The 7603-nt window shown below is 44.3% G+C and overlaps 1 non-coding gene across 1 annotated transcript; it reads left to right on the top strand.

Annotated features, from left to right (window-relative positions):
- Positions 1-2348: 2348 nt before the first annotated feature.
- On the top strand, positions 2349-2431 carry TRNAL-UAA (transfer RNA leucine (anticodon UAA)). Its single transcript has one exon. It is a non-coding gene; the product is annotated as a tRNA-Leu (tRNA).
- The last annotated feature ends 5172 nt before the right edge of the window (positions 2432-7603 follow it).

Below are 7603 nucleotides of genomic sequence, written 5' to 3'. Positions count from 1 at the left end.
GCAGTAGAGGATTCTGGGGAAAAGTAAATGAGTGGAGTTGGAAAGTTGAGGCAGTTCTCTTCAAGAGTTTGAAAGCAAATGGAGGAAGGAAAGTTCAATGTTACCAAAAGGGTCAGCAGGATTATTCTTTCAAAATATTTCATATGGAAATAAAATATACGCCTGTGAATACATTGTCAAAGCTGGAGAAACTACCTTTGACTAGTAAATGTATTTGTTCCCAATAGGGACAGAAAAATAATACAAAATTAATAGCCTAAAATATAAATACTAACTTAACCTAGTTTCAGAGGGTCAGGAACTCAGGGCTGAGTGGTTCCGATTCAGGGTCTCTCAAAAGGTTGTAGCCAAGACGCTGGCCTGCGCTACAGCCACCCAAAGGCTTGGCAGGGCTGGGACCTCAGGCCCTTGCTGGCTGCTCTTCACCACAAGGGCTTCTCAGAAGGCTGCTCAGGACATGGCAGCTGGTTTCCTCCAGGGGGAAGGATCCAAAGAGAGAAACGAAGCTGATAGCAACAGTGCCTTTTGATGACCTAGCCTTGGAATACTATCTCTTCTGTTTCATTCTATGCCTGCGCAATGAGCCGCTAGATCCAGTCCACATTGCGGGGAAGGGAGTTAGGCTCCATCTCTTGAAGGAAGGTGAATCAAAGCAGTTGTGGACCTATTTTTTTCAAACCACCATAGAATGCATAAAGAATATCATGGTTTAAATACACACAGTGAAAAACAGTTTAAAAAGAGACCTTTTCCCCTAAGAAGTATGTAAGTGCAATTTCCTGAACTTGAGGCCATTTCAGTGTTATAAAATCTGTCTTAATATTGTCACCTGCTCTCTAATATTGTCAGTTCTAACAAACATCATTGCACATTGCTTTTCACATTTTGTTCCAACATTCAAGTGGATATTTGTCATGCCTTGCAGTTGCCAGCATCTTTTAAACACACTTTGGAACTTTCTTCATTTTGAGGCCTGTTTCCTAGTGTTCAGTCAGAACTTAGCCTCCTAGATGGAGATGGTAAGCAGTTTGTGTGTGTGAGACAGACAGAGAGAGAGAGAGAGATCCTGTGTCACCACATGAATGCCACTAGGCCCTGGCAGGGTCCAAGTTCCCCTTCTCTCACCAGGCCTCCCACTTAGCTGGAGGGATGGTGTTAAGGCAGCGATGCAGACACCAGCTGCAGACCCCTGACACCATTATGTGGCAAAGTGGGTACGGGGCCACTCCTCCATTTATTATCCCCAGGAGCTCTCTCAGGGGCGGTCCATGTGCTTGCCTGGAACTCAGAGAACCAGGGCAGCAGGCTGGGTGAGGCCTCCACAGGTCATGGCAATGTTCCCAGGGATCACAGGCGTCCAGGAGGTGGCAGGGCAATGGGTGTCTTACGATGTGACCCAGTGGGTGAGGAGCCAGTTGATGACGTGAATGTGTACAGTCTCCAGGCTGACGGAAGTTCTCGGTCTAAGGCAGCCGCCTGCACTGTCTGAACAAGGGCGTGACTGCCAGATGGTGGCTCAGTCCCCAAGCTCCTGAAGCTCTAGAACACAGGAGCCTCGGCTCTGTGGGGGACTCCAAGTCCTGGGTGGCGGAGGGAAAGCCCTGGAAAAGGAAGAGAGGGGACGAAGTGAAATCTCTGGTGCCCAGGAAGGAAGGAAAGTATTGCAGCACAGTTAAGAGAACACACACGTCTAGGTGCACGGGTGGGTCTGAGAGCAAAGAGGAGGCCCCTGCACAGCAACTGAGAGGTGACAACAGCCAGAGGGGAGGTCGAATTATGCCACATTCCCTGCACGTGTGGGCGCAGTATAGACACAAACGTTGTTACAACGCTCCCTTCTCCTGTGACTTAAGAAAAGCGGCCCGCGGATACCGGGGCCCAAGAACTCTACTGCGGCCCATGCAACTCATTCCTTGAAGTTTATTCTACCTAGAATAAAACAAACCAAACGCCGCTCTCTGGGCCGCACCCCAGCCCCGCCACGAGTCCCGGGCGCCTCCAAAAAGCGCTCTTTGGAATCCAGAGGTTTACTAGCTTGTTTCCCGCGCCCGCGCACCTCGAAACCGAAAGCTGAGTGGCTGGGCCGGCGTCGCGACTGAGCAAGCAGCCAGGCCGCGCCGCCGCCGGCGCACCGAGCTCGGCTGCAGTTGCCCTCGCAGCCGCGGCGGGCCGGGGGCAACAGTGAGCGGCGGTGGGAGAGAGAGGCTCCGGCGGGGAGGCCTCCCCGGAGCGCGTTGGGAGAACTGAGGGAGCGGCGGCGAAGGCCTCTCGGCATTCCTGAGGGAGGGTGCGAGCAGGACGGTGGAGTACAGCTTGTAGGAAGCACGGAAGAAAGATCGTTCGCCTGCACCAGGATGGCCGAGTGGTTAAGGCGTTGGACTTAAGATCCAATGGACATATGTCCGCGTGGGTTCGAACCCCACTCCTGGTAGATGTGCTTTTTCCCGTCTTTCTTCATTAAAACTTTACTTTTTAGATATAAATTGCTCCCAGCACACCACGCCTCGGATTTGGGAATCCTGTCTCAGAAAGGCGCAACCCCTACAGGCCGCTTCTCAAGCCAGGGGCGCCGCAGGGGGCGGGGTTGGGCATGGGGCGCGGGCTCTGTCCCCGGGCGGCGTGCGCGGGAGTGGGGGCGGTGGGGCGCGGGGTCCACAGCTTCGCGGGGGCCCGGGCGGGGCGGGGATTCTGGCGGTAGCTAGCGTGGAGGGGCTCAGTTCCCTCGCTTGCAAGGAGGCAGCCCGCTGGGCAGGAAGGGAGCTTGTGATTTGGGCTTGTAGTTAGAAAACTCCCTCCGCAGAAAAGTCACAATTAAAACTCTAGCTTTTCCCCTTTTTTTCGGCCAAAAGTAATTGTATGAACACAATTCTTCCATTAAATCCATGAAGACGGAGACAGTATGTGTCATAGCTACAAAATGAACTCTAATTTTTTGATCATTTTTATTTTTTAATCAATGAATTTTATTACATTTATAGTTGTACAAAGATCATTACAAACCGATTTTACGGCATTTTCATCCCAAGCCTAATTTTTAATTGGCTAAGAATTGTAAAATACTAATGGCATGGTCTGGTTTGGGTTTCTTGTTTTTTTGGTCTTTTTTCTGATACTTTTAAAAAGCGAAAGTTATCTAAAACCTATAGGAGAAAAAAGCTGCATGTACACTGCAAAGAACCTTTTTTTAAAAAAAAATCATCTGAAAGTAAAATACGAAATAGATGCTCCAGTACAACCGTTAAAATCAGGAAATTAACGTTGATAATTTACCATCTAATCGAGTCCTAGGTCCCATTTAATCACCAGTTGTCCTTTAAAGTAAAAGGCTCTTGTTCAGAGTCTTAGGCTTCTTCAATCTGGAAGGATTCCTTAGTCTCTCCTGCCTTTCCTGATTTTGATACTTGTGAAGATTACAGGTTCATCATTTTGTAGAACAGCCTTTTTTCAATTTGGGTTTGTTCAGTGTTTCCTCTTAGTTAGATTCAGGTTATGCCTGTAAAGCAGGCTATCCCAGAAGTGACTCTGCATTGCCTCCTCTCAGGTGGCATGCTTTTGGTGTGTCCTGTTACTGATCTTAATTCACTTGGTAGGCTTCGCTGCCAGGCTTCTCCACTTGAGTTACCTTTTGTGATTAATGCATATTTTTTATGGGGAAATGCTTTGAAGCTATGTAAATAGCCCATTACTCATCAAACTTTGCATTTTATTGAGTTATTTATGGAATCATAAGTCATGTAATTGTGCATTCAGGGTGGCCTATTTTAATTAATGGTTACAGTCCATTTTATAATCACTCATTTTGACACTCAAAGGGTCCCAGATTTGGCCAGTGGGAGTCTATTCAAGTTGCCTTTTGACAAGTTTTCATCATTTTTTAGCCCTTCCTTACTTCCTAGTCCAAGCTATTCCATGCTGGGTCTTTCTGACCCAGCCCTAGAATCAGACATTTTGAAAAGAACTCCTGTTTCCTTTAGTGGAGAATGATGGTTAGAAACCAAGATCTCAGTGCTAGGTGTGCTCATTGGTTTTGATGAGTTACTGTTCTCAGTCTCTCTCTCAGTGGACAGAATTAGGGAGTGTGTGTGTGTGTGTTTGTATACACACCTGTATTATCTACTTAGATGTAGGAGTTCATGCCAATACCTCTAATTCTGATCCAACACTACAAATTTTGTTCTGGTTTTTCTATCCATATTTGTAACTCCCCAAATTACCCCCCACGCACCCCCATCCCCTGTTACAGCTACTTTGCTTGGGCCAGTACTAATGGATTTAGAATTGAATTGTTCAAGAAGGGAAGGGGAGGAAGGAGAAAAAGAAAGCATGTCTAAACAGTTTAGAAATAAGCATCCTGCCGGCACCAAGAACTGGCTATGAGCCAGTCACTGTTAGACACTTGAGATATGCAGATAAATAAGCCAGCCTCTCCCTCGAGGAGCTTAGATAGTGAAGGATAGAGATTTTAATAAACTGCATTTATAATGAGAAAATACGAATTATGCCCAGGGAGCTAAAGAACAATTCCCGAAGCCCTAACTCTTTCCCAGAGAGTGAGCTTTAGTTGAGAACGGAAGAAAGTGGAGCAGGCTCAGGAAAGGACAGAAAAGAGTGGGAGAGATACAGGTGGAGGAAATTACCTTGAAACCATGGTAAGTATGGTGCCTGGAGTCCACCAAAGGATCCAAAACAAGAAGCAACCTGATAAATGTTGCATTTGAAAGTATCTGTCTCTATTGATATAGAATATGTGCTCTGGACAGGGGGGCATGTTGAATTGCAGAAAATATTTTTTTTTTTAGGAAAATGGTTTAATTCAGTCAATAGCCAGTTAGAAGAGCTCAGTCTATGTCTCTGTTCCTCCTTAAAAGCTGAGCAAGGAGAGGAACAATATTGACTTGAAGCCTTTCCAGTCTGAACGGAAGGACTCTTGCTAATTTGTTTGTATTAATACGTTCAAGTGCAAATAGGGAACAATACTTCCAAGAATCAGCCAAAGAGTGCAAGATTTTTACTTTGTCCCTTTAAAATGAAATATCGTAAATCAAGCCTCTAGTCAATCGTAAGCTGCTACTGTGATGCGCTGGTAGAGATGGTAAAAGACCAGCCATTATGCTTCTTGGTCTTATTAAAATTCTGACAGATAACTGAGATGCCACATAAGGGGGTGAAATGATATCTGACAGCTGTGGGTCTGGAAACAAGAGAATCTATCCGATGGATCTTAGGGCACCGAATCGCAAGTTTTTGATCAACATATCTGGCCTACTTAACTGCCATCTTCATGTGCCAGTTTTGATGAAATCTTTTGCTTTACTGTATCCTTTACAAAATGTTCTACCATTGATTTTCTCTGGCTAGCAGGATTCACTAAGTGCATTTTAATTTAATCCAGCCAACTCTAAGAATGAATCAGGACTTCCCATTGTGGCTCAGCTGTGATGAACCCTCCTAGTATTCATGAGGACTCAGGTTTGATCCCTGGCCTCCCTCAGTGGGTTAAGGATCCAACCTTGCCACGAGCTGTGTGTAGGTTGCAGAAGTGGCTTGGATCTGGCCTGGCTGTGGCTGTGGTGTAGGTCCAATTCAACCCCTAGCCTGGAAACATCCGTATGCTGAGGGTGTGGCCCTAAAAAGACAAAAAAATAAAAATAAATGTGATTCAGTTTATGAACTTACCTATCTATCATGACAACTCAGGAGGAAGAACCCAGGCTTTGGGGTCAGAGAAACTCATCGACTTTCCCAGGTTATCAATCAGCCTTCTTTCTTCATTTCAGCAAATGGGGAAATAATATTAATTTCCACAAAGTGGTTGTGAAGCTGTAATAGTCTTCTCATGAAAGTGGGTGTTTCATAACTGAGTTCTCTTCCCTTTTCTGGAGCCATCTTTTGTAGAAAGTACACTAGAACTGCACTGTGCAAACAGGAAGAAATCTTATCTTGCATGTGTAGACCACTTTACAGTTTTTCAAAACACTTCTACATGCATATGTAGAAGACATTCATACTCGACAGACGCTATCACACACCCAGACCCATTATACCTATGTGATAGGGACAGTTAGACACAATTTTCCTTCATACATGTAAAGGGTAATGTTTTCTTTCACACAAAATTACATACATAGCTAGAGGATATGGGTAGTTCTTAAAAATTGAAATCGTGTCCAAAAATGTAGCAAGATTTTTACTTTTCCTTGAGGAGTAGATCTGTTATGTTAGATTCTTTAGATTTAAAATCTTTAAAAAATTTAGAATTTAAATTTGAATCCTTTGTCGGTATACCACTACTAAGAATGATTTTCCAATGATTATTTTAACAACAAGAAATTAAGTCACTAAGTTGAACTATAAATGAGTTTGGATTTATAAGCATGTTTTAGGTTATTCCACATGATTTTTTTTCTCTTGGACTTTATGTAGAACCCTGTAGGAAAACTGTGGCCAATACATTTAAATAGTGACATCTACTGGTTAATTTGAGACAAATTTATTTGTTAAATACTGTCTGTCTTATTCTGACTGTAAAATTCTGATCCACAATTACTGTGTTTAGGAGCATGTTAAGGATATGTGTAATCCAGCCTGTAAACTGACCTTTTTGAATCAGTTACGAAATATCTGCCATTGAAAAGTATTCCAAATCACTGACCCAACTCACATGAGCTATAATTTTAATTGTATGCATTTCCTCATCATATCCATCATCTTTGTTTCTTTCAAACTCCAAAACTCATTGTGAAGTTAAAGAAGAATAGAAATTTGGATTAGTTATCAGCTTTAAAACACAGAAGTTGTGTCCGATTTTAGAAATCCTGAGCAGGAAGCTTTCTTTGTCCTTAGTAGCAAGTTGGAACTTGGAGATCTTTTTTTTTTTTTTCCCCCCAGTCTTTTTAGGGCCACACCCTCGGCATATGGAAGTTCCCAGGCTAGGGGTCCATTTGGAGCTGTAGCCTCCAGTCTATACCAGAGCCACAGCAACACGGGATGCAAGCCTCCTCTGCAACCCACACCACAGCTCACAGCAACCCCGGATCCTAAACCTAATAAGCAAGGCTCTTTCGAACCGCCTGGTTTCATTTTTATCCAAATTGATTTTGATATCTCTGAACCACTTATCAGAGTGCTTGGCAGAGAAGGAATGATTGCACTGGGTCCTTACTGAAGTGAAATGGCAACTGTCTAACAAAGTGTCTGTGCATTGTATGAGCTATAGAAATGCTTATTTCTAATGAGCAACGTTGAAATCCAATGAGTATATTTCACAGTCCATCCTGTTTGTTGTACACATGCTAATCTTCATTTAGGATATGTGTCTTGAAGTCAGATGTGGTAAGACATGCAGAATGTCGTGAGGTAAGAATGTTTTTATACTCACAGATCCCTGGAAACATGAGCCCCAGCGCACCGTGTAGGGAAGAACCGGGGTCGATCAGGAGGCAGAGGGAGAAAGGGAAAAGCAAGAGCAAGAAGCTTTATTGTGGTTTTCACAGGTGGGAGGAATAAGGCACGGCAAACAGGCTGATTGGCTAGTTTGAGTAATTTCAGCAGGCTCTGGAACGAAGGGGCTGCCCTGAGTTTTCTGGTGTTTCCAGGAGTCATC

The sequence above is a fragment of the Phacochoerus africanus genome, chromosome 2, assembly GCF_016906955.1.
Source record: "Phacochoerus africanus isolate WHEZ1 chromosome 2, ROS_Pafr_v1, whole genome shotgun sequence".
NCBI lineage: Eukaryota > Metazoa > Chordata > Mammalia > Artiodactyla > Suidae > Phacochoerus > Phacochoerus africanus.
This window is presented reverse-complemented; position numbering and strand designations above follow the sequence as displayed.